Below are 18708 nucleotides of genomic sequence, written 5' to 3'. Positions count from 1 at the left end.
GATAATGAGAGAGGTAAGCATGAGTCCTATGGGATGCATAGAGTGAGTCCTTTATTCTGTATCAGAGAGGGAAGTTGGAAGCAGGGTGGGAAGGTGGGGAGAAGGAGAAACCCTGAAGTAACTAAGTTACTGGGAGCAGGGCTTCAAGCAGGTGCTGGTAGGTGAGTCATGTTGCTGAAGCCTGTTTTGCGTGTTTCTAGGAGTGGCTGTTCAGCTGGATGACGGAGGGTCACTGTGGGTGTAGGTGGAGAAGGTGCTGGAGAGAAAGGCAGGCCCAGGTAGTGAAGAGCCTTATGGGATGAGCTGGGGAGCCTGGGTTTTATTCTAGACATGGTGGGGAGTCGTTCAATAATTTTAAGCAGTGAAACTCACGACGAGATTTGCATTCTTCTAAAACCAGGCCCCACTCTGTGATCCTGGTGTGCCTTCCCAGACACCTGGTACTATCACAGTCACCACGGCAGCAAGGCAGCGTTTTCCTGCACACTAGTATCACCTTGCTCATGTGTTTATTTACTTTTCAAAAATATTGGTTTGTTGGTGTCAGACACAATTCTCCATGGATCTTTTGCAATTTTGCCGGCCTGGCAGTGAGGCATTGACTGTCCTTTTGTTCCACACTCTTTTCAAGGATGTTTGTGTAGTGAACCTCCTTGGAAGACAGAGGTAAGGTTTTCCTTTAGCGCAAACAATAGGTGTTTACTGTCCTGTATAATAATGATACTCTCTTCCTCCAGGTCATTTAGGCTCTGATAAAACCCTAACAATTTAGGTTCTGGTAAAATGGTTTCTCTTAATGGCAGAGCTTGTTAAAAAGAACAGAACACTCTGGTGTGTTTCGCAATGGTTACTTTCCCCTTCCCACTTCACGCCGGGGCATGAAGGAGATTTTTCTCCCATATTCGCTGTGAGAACCTGATAGGCTTCCTGGAGGTAAAACTCTTGGAGAAGTGCAGAGGCTCCCCTTGGACTGGGCCCCCTGGAGTTTTTAATTCTCAGATTGGTCCACACTGAGCCTCCAGGATTTCATTCATTAGACTTCATGTTTTCTTGTCCTGGTACTGGTTCCCACAGAGGTTTCTGCTGATGAGTTTCTATTGCAGTCGTTTTGATTATCTGCATCCACCTGCCTGTGTCAACAAATCTTAGGGCAGTAGTTTGCTCTGTGATCCCACTTATCTAAGAGTTGTTAATTTTTTACTTTGTTCAGTATTTACTTTCTGTTAAGATGGTGGTGAGGAGTTCCAAGCCTCTTACATGCTTGACTAGAAACTGGGAGTCCCAGAGAACATTTTCTTTAGAGATGAGGTCTCACTATGTTGTCTAGGTTAGACTTGAACTCTTTGGCTCAAGTGATCCTCCCACCTTAGCCTCCTAAGTTTCTGGCATTACAGGCAGGTGCCACTGTGCCCAGCTCAAAAACCTATTTTTAATAATGTTCATCCTCTGGAAGCTGAGATTTTCCTTATGAGCCAACATATGATCAATTTAGCGTAAATCTTCTATGTAGACTTGAAAATCATGTACGTTCTACCATTTTGAGATATATATATGTAGGCTGGGTATGGGGGCTCATGCTTGTAATTCCAGCACTTCGGGAGGCTAAGGTGGGTGGATCACCTAAGGTCAGTTCAAGACCAGCCTGGCCAACATGGTGAAACCAAGTCTCTCCTAAAAATACAAAAATTGGCCCAGCATAGTGGTGCACACCTGTAGTCCCAGCTACTCAGGAGGCTGAGGCAGGAGAATCATTTAAACCCAGGAGGTGGAGGTTACAGTGAGCTGAGATCATGCGACTGCACTCCAGCCTGGGCGACAAGAATGAAACTCCATCCCAAAATATATATATATATATTTGTGTGTATGTGTGTGTGTGTATATATAGTGTGTGTGTGTATCTCATACTATATATACATATATACGTATACACATATAAATATATACACACATATAAATACATATAGACATATACACATGTAAGTTTGGTTATGTGTGTTAGTTGCATTGTTCAAATTTTTAGCCCATTCTGATTTTTTGTTCTCCTTATTACATAAGCTATCCCAAAAAGTGTATTAAAGTCTTTCACCATAGTTGTGACGTTGCTTATTTCCACTTTTATTTTAGTTACTTTTTTGAAGCTAAGTAATTAGGAATATTCAGATTCATAATTATTACATGTTGTTTTTGGATTGACCCTGTGTCATTATTCCTTGTCCTGCTTTATCTCTAGCTTTATCTTTTGTATTAAAGCCTACCTTGCTATTCACTTAACTACAGTAATTTTCTTTTGCTAGTGTTTGCATGACGTATCTTTTCTACATATTAATTTTTAACATTTCTGGAACCTCATATGTAACATATATTTCTTACAAGTGCATAGAGGTTCTTTCTTAAATTCAGACTTAAAATCTCAGAATTCAATTTGAATGATTTAGTCTTTTTAAAAAATTGGAGACGGGCGGATCACGAGGTCAGGAGATCGAGACCATCCTGGCTAATATGGTGAAACCCCGTCTCTACTAAAAAATACAAAAAACTAGCCGGGTGAGGTGGCGGGCTCCTGTAGTCCCAGCTACTCGGGAGGCTGAGGCAGGAGAATGGCGTAAACCCAGGAGGCGGAGCTTGCAGTGAGCTGAGATCCGGCCACAGCACTCCAGCCTGGGCGACAGAGCCAGACTCCATCTCAAAAAAAAAAAAAAAAATTGGTTCTGACTGGCGAGAGGAGCTGAGATAGCCAACCAGATGCAGCCAGGAAGAGCTTCTCCCACCTACAGACTGACCGTCAAGAAGCCCAGCATACACCAAGGAGATCTTTGAAAGGAAGGCATTGAGGCCGGGCGCGGTGGCTCAAGCCTGTAATCCCAGCACTTTGGGAGGCCGAGACGGGTGGATCACGAGGTCAGGAGATCGAGACCATCCTGGCTAACACGGTGAAACCCCGTCTCTACTAAAAATACAAAAACTAGCTGGGCGAGGTGGCGGGCGCCTGTAGTCCCAGCTACTCGGGAGGCTGAGGCAGGAGAATGGCGTAAACCCGGGAGGCGGAGCTTGCAGTGAGCTGAGATCCGGCCACTGCACTCCAGTCCGGGAGACAGAGCGAGACTCCGCCTCAAAAAAAAAAAAAAAAAAAAAAGGAAGGGATTGAGAGTGCAGTGAGGGAGGCAGGCCCTCAGCTGGAAGGGGAGGAAGCTGGAAACCCTGCACAGGGTTGCTGAGCATGAGGACTTGATCCTGGCCCTGAGCAGCTCTTGGGGAAGTAAGGAGTTAAATAGGTATGGAGTAGTCCACTCTTGCAGGAGACCTCCAGAATCCTAGCTGCAAAAGCTCCCACAGCCCCCATGGACATTTGCACTGGCAGAGAGAGCTGCTTGGAGAGTTGGCAGGGACAGGACTCTAGCCTGTGTGGAGTCCAGAGCGTCCAGTTTGGAGACAGCTGCAGTGCAGCATGGACAGAGATGCTCATTCCCCAAGGCTCACCTTTGGCCTTTCTTGACTGTCAGACCTGGACAGAACAGGACTGTCTTGCCCAGGGGATGGGCCAGTCTGATATGAGTGCCTCCCAGTGTGCTGGCCTCTCCCACGTTCCCTACCTGCCACATCTGTTTGCGGCACAGCCTCAGTTGCCAAACTGGGGTGCTTCCCAGGGGCCACTGCCTTAGCCCTTTCACCAGTAGACCCCGTCCAACTATCAGAGAGCCTTTGCAGACCGTTTCCACCAGGATGCACCCAGCCAAAGCCTCCTCTCACCACTTTGCCAGCAAGCACTCACCCACAGCCTCCCTTCAACACTTTGCCAGCATGCACATGCACACAGACATCAATGCTTCACCACCACCAGCACGAGTGAAGATCCCACTGCCATGACCCAGATGAAGCACTTCTGTCAACACCCTACATTGCAGTGTCGTTGCTAGTGAATGGGGAACACCTTAGCCCCTCTAGTGCAGTAGGTGTTTAACCCTGAAGATCCAGAGAACAAAGCCATGGCAGCTCCCCAGGGTTAGACAATGCAGCTCAGAAGTGCTGAGCTGAGCCTTGGCCCCATGAAATCATCCAGAAATGAAACCAGCTGACTAAACCCAACTTATACCATAGTTAAACCCTCAAGGGCATCAAAGAATATAAAACCCCAAAGCCCCATCCAAAGGAAAGCAACTTCAAAGATTAAAGCAACTTCAGCCCACATAGATGAGAAAGAACCAGCACAAGAACTCTGGCAACTCTAAAAGCCAGGGTGTCTTCTTGCCTCCAAATGACTGCACTAGCTCCCCAGCAATGGTTCTTAACCAGACCGAAATGGCTGAAATAACAGACAGAATTCAGAAGCTGCATGGCAATGAAGATCGTCAAGATTTAAGTGGAAAGTTGAAACGCAATCCAAGTTATCTAAAGAATCTACTAAAATGATTCAAGAGCTGAAAGAATAAACAGCCATTTTAAGAAAGGACCAAATAGATGTCACAGAGCTGAAAAACTGACTACAAGAACTTCATAATATAATCAGAAGTATTCACAACAGAATAGACCAAGCTCAGGAAAGGATCTCGGAGTTCAAAGACTGGTTCTTTGAATCATCTCAGTCAGACAAAAATTTTAAAAATAATTTTAAAAAATGAACAAAACCCTCTCCCTGAAGCTGGGGACCAGGGCCACTGGCCACATTAGTGGGAACCTCCATGGTCCCCATCCTGTGGCGCGCAGGGTCCTGCTCCTCTGTGCCGACTCATGGAAACAATGAAAGGTATTTTTGCAGCATCTGCCAGTGAGACTGAGGATGAGGACAGCATGGACATTCCCTTGGACCTTCCTTCATCCTCTGGCTCAGGCAAGAGAAGGAGAAGGGGCAACCTGCCCAAGGCGTCTGTGCAGATTCTTCAGGATTGGCTGTATGAGCACCATTACAATGCCTATCCTTCCGAGCAAGAAGAACCACTGTTGTCCCAGCAAACACATCTGTCTACACTACAGGTCTGTAACTGGTTCATCAGCGCCCGCTGCAGACTTCTCAGATAAATGAGCCTATGGGTGAGATAATATTTCATGTGGTATACGCGTCCTGACATGCTGAGAAAGGATGGGAAACATCCAAATCAGTTCACAATTTCCCGCCGTGGGCCCAAGATTTCTGAAACAAGCTCTGCAGAGTTGGTGATGGGCATCAAAAACTTCATGCCAGCTCTAGAGGAGACGCCGTTTCATTCCTATACAGCTGGGCCAAACCCAACCCTAGGGAGGCCACTGTCTCCTAAGCCGTCTTCCCAAGGATCAGTCTGGGCTCGTCCATCAGTGATCTGTCATACCACTGTGATTGCACTGAAAGATGTCCCTTTCTCTCTCTGCCAGTTGGTATGGGACAAAACACAGATATACAGCAGGTAGCGGCCAACAACTTTACAGACACCTCTCTCATGTACCCAGAGGGCATGTGTAAATCTGGACCAAGTACCGACACACAAAGTAGTCTTTTCAACACTCCTCCCCCTACTCCAACGGACCTCAACCAGGACTTTAGTGGATTTCAGCTTCTAGTGGATGTTGCCCTCAAACAGGCTGGAGAGATGGAGCTTCAGGAGAAACTTACAGCTTAATCCATTTTCAAGCAAAAGAGTTCTCAGAAATGTCATGATTTCTGGTGTGATAGCAAGAGACGAATTACATTATTTTACCTATTTTTTATTAATATTTACACATGGGATTGCTAAAAGCCTCCTATTACTGAGATGCCTTCAATGGAATACAGTCATTCCAAGAACCATAAACTCAAAGCTACTGTAGTAATAATGAGTTTTCTTTTTTAAATGTTTCTTGGTAGATTATTCATAATGAGAGATGGCTCCCCATATCATGTAATTTTTTTTCCCTTCCCTTCCCCTTTCTTGTTAGTTTTTCAGACTGTGCAATTTTTAGAGAACCCATAGCATCTTCTCATTCCCATGTGGAACAGGATGCCCACATTCTGTCTATTTAATACATTTTCAATTCTTTTTCAAACAAGTATGAATCTAGTTGATTGATGACTTTTTTCATGACATAAAATTTTCTTTAAAAAAATGAATGAAACCTACAAGAAATGTGGGATTATATAAAGAGACCAAACCTACCACATATTAGCATCCCTGAAAGAGAGGAAGAGAGGGCAAGTGACCTGGAAAACACATTTGAGGATGCTGTCCATGAAAATTTCCCCAACTTTGCTAGAGAGGTTGACATTCAAATCCAGGAAATTCAGAGAACTCCTGTGAGATACTATACATGAGGACCATCCCCAAGACACATAGTCGTCAGATTCTCCAAGGTCAATGTAAAAGAAAAAATATTAAAGGCAGCTAGGAAGTAGGGGAAGGTCTCCTAGAAAGGGAATTCCATCAGGCTAAAAGTGGACCTTTCTGCAGAAACCCTACAAGCCAGAAGACAGAGGGCCTATATTCAGATTCCTTAAAGCAAAGAAAGTGTTTGCTGCCATATTTTGTAGATACCTCCTGAGTTTGAAAAATGTTGACATGGGTGAAGTCTGGAAGCCAAGAATAGTTAGACAATTGCCAGATAATAAACATTTACACAACTGTTACTGGAAAAAAGATATGGAGTCAAGAGTCAAAGGCAGTGGAATGTTTCCACTCGGGGCTGCAAGCCTGTCCAGGAGTCTTCCCTTTGAGGTGGAAATTGGTTTTAGATCTACATAGCCACAGAAGACTGGAATGGAGGTCAACTTGTTATTCCTCCAGCATGTTTCTTGCATCAGTGAAGTCCTACCTCCCTCACTGGAGGACCTCAAATCAAAGGTTTCAGGAACTTGTGTCCTACTTCAGTGAGGTTCCTGTAGGAAGTGACTGAAACCTTTGTTCTAACCCTCTTCTCTCCCGTACACCAAAGGGGATGGTTCAGAGCAGGGGCTCTGGCTCTCGGGGGAGATGCAAACAACTCTGACCATGAGTTAAACCCTGTAGTTAGTGGATACCAAATAGAGAAATACAGACTCAAGAAAACACAAAGCACTATCCCAGTTGGGAGGGCACAAAGGAGACATGATCATCAAAAGCAATGTGGGATTCTGGATTGGATCCTGTAGCCGAAAGTGGACACGAGGGGACAACTGACAAAATTAAAATAAAGTCTGTAGATTCGTTAATAGTGTTAGTCAATATTCATTTCCTGCTTTCGATAATTGTATTAAGATCACTTAAGATGTTAACATTATGGGAATCTGTGTGAAAGATAGAAAGAAACTGACTGTACAATATTTTTGTAAGTTTAAAATTATTTCAAGATAGTAGTGAAGTTTAAAATTATTTCAAGATAGTAGATAAGAAAATATTGTAAATGATACCTAACAGATATTATCAAGATAGTGACAGTGAACATTCATTAAAGAGATAATCAGGATGCCCAATGATGCTTCCTTGTGCCTACAACTGCAATTACAGAGCTGCTCCTCTTCTCAGTATTATGTACCTAGGGCTCTCCTTGAGACAGAGGAGAGACAGGGCTTGGTTTCATCTCATCCCTACTAGAGCAGGGGTCTCCAACCCACAGGCCATGGACTGGTACCAGTGTGTCTCCTTTTAGGAACTGGGTTGCACAGCAGGCGGTCAGCAGTGAGTGAGTGGGTGGAGCTTCCTCTGTATTTACAGCTGTTCCCCATCACTCACCTTACTGCCTAAGCACTGCCTCCTGTCAGATCAGTAGCAGCATTAGATTCTCACAGGAGCATGAACTTGAGTGTGAACTGTGCATGTGAGGTATTTAGGTTGCACACTCCTTATCTAATCTGATACTCCTTATCTAATCTGAGAATCTAATGTCTGATGATCTGTCACTGTCTCCTGTCACTCCCAGATGAGACTGTCTAGCTGCAGAAGAACAAGCTCAGGGCTCCCACTGATTATACAGTATGGTGAGGTGTATATGTAATATATAATGTATATTATTTCATTATATACTACAATGTAATAAATAATAGACAGAAAGACCACAATTAATGTAATGTGCTTGAATCATCCTGAAACTATCCCCCTCCTCCATGGTCCACGGAAAAAATTGTCTTCCCTGGGAAACCAGTCCCTGGAGCCAAAAAGGTTGGAGACTGCTGTACTAGAGCATTCCTGCTAATCACAAAACCCACACCGCTACCTCATTGCTAATAGTCCTTTTACTTAAAGAATCCCGGGAACTGGTCTTAGGAGACAACCAAGATTCCAGAAAGAATGCTGAACAACTGATTCACAGCCTTGCTGCCACGGGCCAGACCACCAGGTGGTCCATTCCTCAAGAAAACCATCCTAAGCAGATACTGCTGACCTGCAAACCTTACACCTCTCCGGCTTTGCCCAGCCCAGCCTGCATACCCCACCCCGATGTCAATTCCCATACTTTGCCTAATAAAAAAGCACTACCAGCTCTTTTCAGGGAGTCATCAGGGAATTCTTTCTCTCTTGTACTGCCTCTTTTATGTCCAGGCATAATCTCCAATGAAGCCTTGTCTGGGAAAACTATTTTGACCTCTTGTCAATTTCTATTGCATTGAGAGTCCAAGAATCCATGACCAGTAATGTATTATTGAGGGGCTTGCCTGGGATCACAGTGCAGAAAATAAAATAAGTAGAGGTTCCTCTTCAAAGGGACTTGCCTCCTCCTCCTCCTTGAGAACAGACAGTAACCTCTCTTAGAAGCAAAATGTACTCAAAGATCTGTGCTAATATTCTTAAATATCTGCTAGCCATAATAAAGAAATCAATATACTCTGTGTTCTTAGCTACCACATTTTAGCCTAGATATTTGACCTGGCATGCCTGAACAGGCCCAAGCAAGCATTAGGTCATGGCCTATTTCTCTTCCTTATCTGGAAGTGTTTTTACCTCTCTCAGCATTCTACAAGTTACTTCCTCTCTTCCTTTGCTTTCCTCTGCCTTTGCCTCTTTGGGGAAGTTCTAAGTTGCTGGCCAATCGGGTCAAGTACAGAATGTGAGGTCCCGTTCCAGCCAATGGAAGCCGGACATAGCAGCAGGGTGGCACATCAGGTTATAAATGACCCTGTCTCCTTTGTTCGTGTGTGTTCTCATGGCAAGACCACTCGCAAGCGGCCCTCTTTCTGCAGAAAGTAAACTAGCCTTGCTGAGAAATCCTTTGTCTCAGTGTTGATTTTTGTGACACTGAGCACCCGCTCCCAACAATGGGATGTGGGGAGCCTTTCTCTCCCTGAGGGGGAGACTTGGGAGCTGATGGGACTGCTTGACAAGATCCCTTCACGGCTGACAAGCAGTTGCCTGAACTTCTGATCCAGTGTCGCCATGATGGTTGAGTCTTTCTCCCGCCTGCCAGCCCTCCTTGCCTCCCCCTTCCTCCTGCAGGCAATGCTTTTCTTCCTTCTCTTCTTGCTTTCTCTCCTTTCCACTTCCTAACTTTTCCGTCACTTAGGATGCCTTGCCTCTCCTCTCCTAATCCTTACTGGTTTGGGTCACCTGAACAGATATCTGCGAGGGACAGGTTGAAATTGCTGACTACCTGGATCTGATCAACTCAGCAGGCAGTGGGACAGAGTGTACCTTTCCCCTGGCCTAAGCTGGTTTGGGTTCCAGTCCCAAGAAAAAATTCTATCCATCCCTCCCTCCCTTTCTCCCTCCTTCCCTTTCTTCTTCTTTCCTCTCCCTCTGCCTCCCTCTCTCCCTCCATCGTTTTCCCTCCCTCTTCCTCTCCCTCTCTCTCCCCTTCTCGGTCACACTGGCCCTCAATCCAGTAACTCTATTCAAAACCCCTCACCACTTCACTTTCTCTTTGCCACACCATGTGAGGAGGGGAAGCCTGTGGACTTTTCTGTCATCTGTCTGTCCGGGTGTGTGAGTCTATCAACTTTGAGTGCTGGCTTTTTAAGGAGAGAATTGACAGCCCGTGGAGCCAAAGTTTGTGTCACTTATGTCCCAATGAATTTTTTCTTTCTGTGCATTTAATTCAATATCTTATTTTCCCATGCGACCCACTTGTTGGCCTCTTGTAAAAATGAGAGACTTTTGCCTATGGTTCCATGAAATGGAAAGGGATCATTTTCTTTTGTAACATGGCTTGGCCCCCACAGCTATGCCACAGGGAGCAAGGTCACCAAAGTTGCTCAGAAAAAGAGAACCCAAAACCCTAGCATGCCAGCAAAAGGGTAAGACTTTCTTACCAGCCAGGCTTCTGGACTTTCTGTGTGTGTGTGTGTGTGTGTGTGAAAACTGGTTGAGTGAATGGCAAAATTCACTGTTTCCCTCCTCTGCAAGGCTTTAACCCACTTCCTGTTGGCCAAGAATATTCTTATCTCTAATACTAATGTAAAATCGTATACATTTCTGTTATGTTAGTATTAGAGACAAGTTCTGCTTAGAAATAACTCCAAGAACAGTTTTGTTGTTGTTGTTGTTGTTTGAGAGGGAGTCTCGCTCTGCTGCCCAGGCTGGAGTGCAGTGGCATAATATTGGCTCACTGCAACCTCTGCCTCCCAGGTTCAAGCGATTCTCCCACCTCAGCCTCCTGAGTAACTGAGACTACAGTCACAGGCCACCATGCCCGGCTAATTTTTGTATTTTTAGTAGAGAAGGGTTTCGCCATATTAGCCAGGCTGGTCTTAAACTCCTGGCCTCAAGTGATCTGCCTGCTTCAGCCACCCACAGTGCTGGGATTACAAGCATGAGCCAAGAAAGGGTTTTTATGTTTTATTTTCACATTGGAAATCAATCATATTCGCTTCAGCCTCGAAGAGCATGTTTATGTAAAATTAAATGGGTGTTGACAGCAAACTAGACCTAATACAAAAAGAAGTCCGTAAACCTCTGAGACAAAGTATTAAGACATTACAATGCTCATCCTTTCCAAAGCCAAATAATGTTTACAAAATAATTTCATCTGAATTCCCATTTTTAAATTTTGCTATTTTTTAGGAGGAGGGTTTAGAAAATTACTTTGGAGCTCTTAAAGCTGACTGCACAAATATTGTCAAGTAAAGCTTAATGTAGTGTAATAAGGAGAGAAGTTTTTGTCTATTATTAAAATTTAAAACAAAGCTACTGTAAATGAACCAGACACTACCTAGGAAAATTACACATAAATCAGTTGAACAGAGTCCATCAACAGATAAAGCTAATGATGGAAAACCGAGATATAAGAAAAGTAACATTATACATTAGAAGAAAAGGGATGAAACTAGTCAACAAGTAATTTTAGATTCAAAAGGACATTCATTAGCAAGAAAATTAAATTAGACTCAGCATTGCATCATATGGAAAAAGTAAGTTATATGTGAATAAAAATGACGAAAATGAAAGTAAAAATATAGAACTATTCATAGAACTTTAAGTTGGAAGTGACCTCCTTAAGTAAGTGGAAGCCAAAAAGTGGGAAGAAGATGTGGGGTAGTGGTAAAAGACACTGCTGCATAAAAATTTAAAATATCTCAAAAAAGAAGACTCCATCAGCATTACTGAGAAACAAACACAAAGGCTTGGAAAACATGCAAGGAAAACATATAACAGACAAAAGGTATCTCCAATATACAAAGAGCATTTATAAATTAATAAGAAGGAAGCAAACAACCCAAAACAATTACTCTGAATAGTGTATCATTATTTACAGGAAAGGAAGTATACATCATTAAACATAAAAATAATGAGAAATACTGGGAACCTTCATCCAAGCTCGTAAATTTCTTCTAATCTTAGTTCTTGCTCACTTTATTTTTTAATTTGGAACCTACCAAAGATCGTAAGTTCCTCTTTTTGCCACAGCTTAAGCTAGTTTAAACTGGCAAGCAACCACTTGCAAGTAACCAGTTTATAAACATAATGAAAAGGTGCTTCCAAGAACCTCGATATATGGCATATAGACAAACAAATGCAATATTTTAAATAATATGGTATATTCTTTAACTCATCATCTGATGCTTGCTGGGGGAACTAAAAGATTTTTCAAAACTCTAAAGAAGTTATTGCCCTGTGAGATAATGAAAAAGGCTGCTTTATAGGAAACGTGTACTTCACCCCCTTAGTTCAGGAGATCATACCCTGTAGTATTTGGTTTAAATAAACAGTGAACCTGAACCCTTAAAATTGCTTGCAGTCCATCTCAAATGCAATGACACCCATAGACTCAAAATAAAGGGATGGAGGAAAATCTACCAAGCAAATGGAACACAGAAAAAAAGCAGGAGTTGCAATCCTAATTTCAGACAAAGACTTTCAACCAATGAAGATTAAAAAAAAAAAAAAAAAAAGACAAAGAAGGGTATTACGTAACAGTAAAGGGCTCAATTCAACAAGAAGGCCTAACTATCCTAAATACATATGCACCCAACACAAGAACACCCAGATTCCTAGAGCAAGCTCATAGAGACCTTCAAAGAGATTTAGACATCCATACAAGAATAGTGGGAAATTTCAATACCTCACTGACGGTATTAGACAGATCACGGGTCAGAAAATTAACAAAGATATTCAGGACCTGAACTCAGCACTGGATCAAATGGGCCTGATAAACTTCTACAGAACTCTCCACTCAAAAGCAACAGAATATACATTCTTCTCACCACCACATGACACACATTGAAAAATCGACCACATAATGGGAACGAAACACTCCTCGGCAAATGGAAAGAGGGGCCTTCCCGGCCCCCCAAAGTGCCGAGATGCCTAGGTCCTCCCTGTGCTTGGGAGGGTGGGGCTCTTGCCTGCTCCCAGCCCCCAAGAACACAAGGAGGCCCTGGTCTGCAGCCACGACTTGGGAAACTGCAGCCCTGACTTGAGCACATCCAGGAGGGTGGGGCACCTGCCTCCTCCTGGCTTCAGCTGGCTCTGTGAAGTGTGGCACCACCCTCAATGCAGCTTCTCCTCAGGGCTCCTCTCTGCCTGCCCCTCTGTGCCCAACCAGGCTGCTCCCCTGCTGGAGGGTGACTCAGCCCAGCCCCATTGTGGTGGTGCCCAGGGCAGTGGGTTCCATATGGCTCCCAGGGGCTGGCTCAGCGGACTGCCCACCTCTTCTCTACATTTTCCCTGCAGTGATGGCAGGCAAGGTGCTGGTAGCGCAGCGGCCCCGACCAACCCCACACAAACTCGATGCTCTCAGGGCTGGCCCCAGGAGTCCTGGCTGTGCCTTCTGCCTGGTGCTTGTGGGTTCCTGGGACGCAGTGGGGAGCAAGGCTGAGGCTGCAGTGGAGGCGCCAGGCCTGGGAGTGGGTCCTGTTAGGCCATGCAAGGGTGGGAGTGGCACAGTCAGCTGCCTCGGGAACACAGGGCACAGGGGATGCGGGGCACAGGGGTTCCACCACCACCACGGTTGCTCCTGCAATCACTCCTACCAACACTGCAGCGCACGTCCCCGCCGCAGCCAGCATGATGGCAGTGACCACTTCAGACGGCCAGCCACTGCTATCAAAAGCAATTTATAGATTCAACACTATTCCTATTAAACTACCAATAACATTCTTCGCATAACTAGAAAAAACTATTTTAAAATTGACATGAAACCAGAAAAAGCCCGAATAGCCAAGGCAATCCCAATCAAAAAGAACAAAGCCGGAGGCAACATCCTACCTGACTTCAAACTATACTATAGGGCTACAGTAACCAAAGTAGCAGGGTACTGCTACAAAAACAGACATGTGGACCAACGGAACAGAATAGACAGCCCAGAAGTAAGGCTGCACGCCTACAACTATGTGATCTGAGACAAAGCTGATAAAAACAAGCAATGGGGAAAGGACTGCCTAGTCAAAAGTGGTGCTGGGATAACTGGCTGTCAATATGCAGAAGATTGAAACTGGACTCTTTCCTTACATCATATACCACAATCAACTCAAGATGGATTAAAGACTTAAATGTAAAACCAAAAATTATAAAAAACCCTGGAAGATAACCTAGGCGATACCATTCTGGACATAGGAATAAGTACAGATTTCATAGCCAAGATGCCAAAAGCAATCATGACAACAGCAAAAATTGACAAATGGGATCTAATTACACTGAAAAGCTGCACAGTAAAAGAAACTATCAACAGAGTAAACAGACAACCTACAGAATGGGAGAAAATTTTTGCCAACTATGCATCTCACAGAGGTCTAATATACAGCATCTATAAGGAACTTAAGTTTACAAGAAAAAGAACAAACAACCCCATTAAAAAGTGGGCAAAGGACATGAACAGACACTTTTTAAGAAGACATACATGCGGCCAACAAGCATATCAAAAAAGCTTAATATCACTGATCATTAGAAAAATGCAAGTCAAAACCACAGTGAGATACCATCTTGCACCAGTCCAAATAGTTATTATTAAAAAGTTAAAACATAATAATAACAGATACTTGCAAGGTTGTGGAGAAAAAGGAACACTTATACACTGTAGCGAGAGTATAAATTAGTTCAACCGTATGGAAAACAGTGTGGTGATTCCTCAAAAACCTAAAAACAGAAAGACCATTTGTCCCAGTAATTCTATTACTGGGTATATACCCAGAAGAATATAAATCATTCTTTCATAAAGACACATGCACGTGTATGTTCACTGTAGCACTATTCATGATAGCAAAGACATGGAGTCAACCTAAATGCCCATCAATGGTAGACTGGATAAAGAAAATGTGATACATACACATCACGGAATACTATGGAGTCATAAAAAAAAGAATAAGATCATGTCCTTTGCAAGAACATAAATGGAGGTGGAGGCCATTATCCTTAGCAAACATAGGAACTGAAAACCAAATATCACATGTTTGTACTTATAAGTGGGAGCTAAGGCCGGGCACGGTGGCTCAAGCCTGTAATCCCAGCACTTTGGGAGGCCGAGACGGGCGGATCACGAGGTCAGGAGATCGAGACCATCCTGGCTAACACGGTGAAACCCCGTCTCTACTAAAAAAATACAAAAAAAACTAGCCAGGCAAGGTGGCGGGCGCCTGTAGTCCCAGCTACTTGGGAGGCTGAGGCAGGAGAATGGCGTGAACCCGGGAGGCAGAGCTTGCAGTGAGCTGAGATCAGGCCACTGCACTCCAGCCTGAGCGACAGAGCAAGACTCCGTCTCAAAAAATAAAAAAAATTAAAAAATAAAAAAAATAAGTGGGAGCTAAATGAGAAAACACGGACACATAGAGTGGAACAACACACACTGGGGCCTTTCAGAGAGTGGAGGGTGAGAAGAGGGAGAGGATCAAGAAAAATAATTAATGGGTACTAGGTTTAATACCTGGGTGATGAAATAATCTGTACAACAAACCACCATGACACAAATTTACCTATATAACAAACCTGCAAATGTACCCCTGAACTTAAAATAAAAGTTAAAAAAGTTCATTGTAGATTCTGGATAGTAGTCATTTGTCAGATGTATAGATTGTGAAGATTTTCTCCATTCTGTGGGTTGTCTGTTTACTCTGCTGACTGTTCCTTTTGCCGTGCAAAAGCTCCTTAGTTTCATTAAGTCCCAACTATTTATCTTTGTTTTTATTGAATTTGCTTTTGGGTTCCTGGTCATGAAATCCTTGCCTAAGTCAAGGTTTAGAAGGGTTTTTTCCAATGTTATCTTCTAGAATTTTACAGTTTCAGGATGGAAGTCCCTAATCCATCTGGAGTTGATTTTTGTATAAGGTGAGAGAGGAGGATCCTGTTTCGTTCTCCCACATGTGGCTAGCCAATTATCCCAGCATCATTTGATGAAAAGAGTATCCTTTCCCCACTTTATGGTTTGGTTTGCTTCATCGAAGATTAGTTGGCTGTAAGCATTTGGGTTTATTTCTGGGTTCTCTATTCTGTTCCATTGGTCTATGTGCCTATTTTTATACCAGAACTATGGTGTTTTGGTGAGTATGGCCTTATAGTATAGTTTGAAATCAGGTAGTGTGATGCCTCCAGATTTGTTCTTTTTGCTTAGTCTTGCTTTGGCTATGTGGGTTCTATATGAAATGTAGAATTGTTTTTTCTAAGTCTGTGAAGAATGATGGTGGTATTTTGATGGGGATTGTGGATTTCAAACAAATCAGTAAACGATACCATCAAAAAGTGGGCTAAGGACATGAAAAGAAAATTCTCCAAAGAAGATATGCAAATGGCCAACAAACATAAGAAAAAATGCTCAACATCACTAATGATCAGGGAAATGCAAATCAAAACCACAATGCGATACCACCTTACTCCTGCAAGAATGGCCATAATCAAAAAATCAAAAAACAGTAGATGTTGGCATAGATGCAGTGATCAGAGAACACTTCTACACTGCTGGTAAGAATGTAAACTAGTACAGCCACTATGGAAAACAGTGTGGAGATTCCTTAAAGAACTAAAAGTAGAACCACCATTTGACCCAGCAATCCCACTACTGGGTGTCTACCCAGAGGAAAAGAAGTCATTATATGAAAAAGATACTCACACATGCATGTTTATAGCAGCACAATTCCAATTGCAAAATCGTGGAACCAACCCAAATAACCATCAGTCAACGAGTGGATAAAGAAACTGTAGTACTTTTTTGCAATGGCTTTGCCACCAGAACACCCCTAAAAGCCAAAATGGGAAAGGAAAAGACTCATCTCAACATTGTCGTCATTGGACATTGATGCCTCAGGACACAGAGACTTCACCAAAAATGTGGTTACAGGGACATCTCAGGCTGACCGTGCTGTCCTGATTCTTGTTGTTGGTGTTGGTGAATTTGAAGCTGGTATCTCCAAGAATAGGCAGACCTGAGAGCATGCCCTGCTGGCTTCCACACTGGGTGTGAAACAACTAATTGTTGGTGTTAACAAAATGGATTCTACCTAGCCACCCTACACCCAGAAGAACTATGAGGAAATTGTTAAGGAAGTCAGCACTTATATTAAGAAAATTGGCTACAACCCCATCGCATTTTCTGGTTGGAATGGTGACAGCATGCTGGAGCCAAGTGCTAACATGCCTTGGTTCAAGGGATGGAAAGTCACCTGTAGGGATGGCAATGCCAGTGGAACCACACTGCTTGAGGCTCTGGACTGCATCCAGCTGACACCAGCTCATCCAACTGACAAGCCCTTGCACCTACCTCTCCAGGATGTCTACAAAATTGGCGGTACTGGTACTGTTCCTGTTGGCTGAGTGAAGACTGGTGTTCTGAAACCTGGTATGGTGGTCACCTTTGCTCCCGTCAATGTTACAGCTGAAGTAAAATCTGTCGAAATGCACCACGAAACTTTGAGTGAAGTTCTTCCTGGGGACAATGTGGGCTTCAATGTCAAGAACGCATCTGTCAAGGATGTTCATCTTGGCAACATTGCTGGTGACAGCAAAAAACGACCCACCAATAGAAGCAGCTGGCTTCACCACTCAAGTGATTATCCTGAACCATCCAGGCCAAATCAGCACTGGCTATGCCCCTGTACTGGATTGCCACATGGCTCATACTGCATGCAAGTTTGCTGAGCCGAAGGAAAAGATTGATCGCCATTCTGCTAAAAAGCTGGAAGATGGCCCTAAATTCTTGAAGTCTGGTGATGCTGCCATCGTTGATGTGGTTCCTGGCAAATCTATGTGTGTTGAGAGCTTCTAGGACTATCCACTTCTGGGTCGCTTTGCTGTTCATGATATGAGACAAACAGTTGCCATGGGTGTCATCAAAGCAGTGGACAAGAAGGCTGCTGGAGCTGGCAAGCTCACCAAGCCTGCCCAGAAAGCTCAGAAGGGTAAATGAATATTATCCCTAATACCTGCCACCCCGGTCTTAATCAGTGGTGGAAGAACGGTCTGAGAACTGCTTGTTTCAATTGGCCATTTAACTTTAGTAATAAAAGACTGGTTAGGGGTCACAATGCATCATAAAATCTTCAGAAGGAAAGGAGAATGTTTTGTGGACCACTTTGGTTTTCTTTTTTGCGTGTGGCAGTTTTAAGTTATTAGTTTTTAAAATCAGTACTTTGTAATGGAAACAGCTTGACCAAAAATTTATCACAGAATTGTAAGACCCATTTAAAAAGTTTAATGAGAAAAAAAAAGAAACTGTGGCATGTATATATATATATACAATGGAATACTGCTCAGCCATAAAAAAAGTAATGATTTAACAGCATTTGCAACAACCTAGATGAGATTGGAGAAAACTGTTCTGAGTGAAGTAACTCAGGAATGGAAAACCAAACATCATATCTTCTCACCAATATGTGGGAGCTAAGCTGTGAGGATGCAAAGGCATAAGAATGATACAATGGACGTTGGGAACTTAGGGGGAATGTTGGGAGGGGGAGAGGGATAAAAGACTACAAATAGGGTGCAGTGTATACTGCTCGGGTGATGGGTGCACGAAAATCTCACAAATCACCACTAAAGAACTTACTCATGTAACCAAATACCACCTGTACCCCTATAACTTATGAAAAAATTAAAAGTAAATTTTTAACATTTTAAAAAAGTAAAATTAGTGACTAAAAAAGGAAATTGCATGCAGTCTGTCTGTCGTCTATCAATCTAACATCTATCATCCAACCACCCATCCATCATCTATCTATCTATCTATCTATCTACCTACCTACCTACCTATACATCTTACCTATCTACCTATACATCCGTTTAAGAACAATTTTCTAGGAGGAGGATTGATGATTTTCATTAAATCAACAAAAATTGTCCAGTACCTAAATTATGTTGAAACTTAGTGCCAGAAAGTTATTTCTTCCTTCAAGAAAATTTAGACTAAGGATGATTGCCTATGACCTAAATTGTCAATAGT

At 43.2% G+C, this 18708-nt stretch overlaps 1 protein-coding gene and 2 pseudogenes across 1 annotated transcript in view; 2 read left to right on the top strand and 1 right to left on the bottom strand.

Moving 5' to 3' along the window:
* The window catches only part of IGFL2 (IGF like family member 2), an 86268-nt gene that overhangs the window by 25203 nt on the left and 42357 nt on the right, over nt 1–18708 (bottom strand). The gene's annotated exons all lie outside the window — the stretch shown is intronic.
* Nucleotides 4711–5588, top strand: LOC117091432 (annotated as a pseudogene).
* LOC117091428 lies at nt 16868–17698 on the top strand (annotated as a pseudogene).

Source organism: Trachypithecus francoisi, unplaced genomic scaffold (assembly GCF_009764315.1).
Source record: "Trachypithecus francoisi isolate TF-2019V2 unplaced genomic scaffold, Tfra_2.0 Lachesis_group12, whole genome shotgun sequence".
NCBI classification, from domain to species: domain Eukaryota; kingdom Metazoa; phylum Chordata; class Mammalia; order Primates; family Cercopithecidae; genus Trachypithecus; species Trachypithecus francoisi.
The sequence above is the reverse complement of the archived record's forward strand: the minus strand, read 5'-3'. Positions and strand labels throughout refer to the sequence as shown.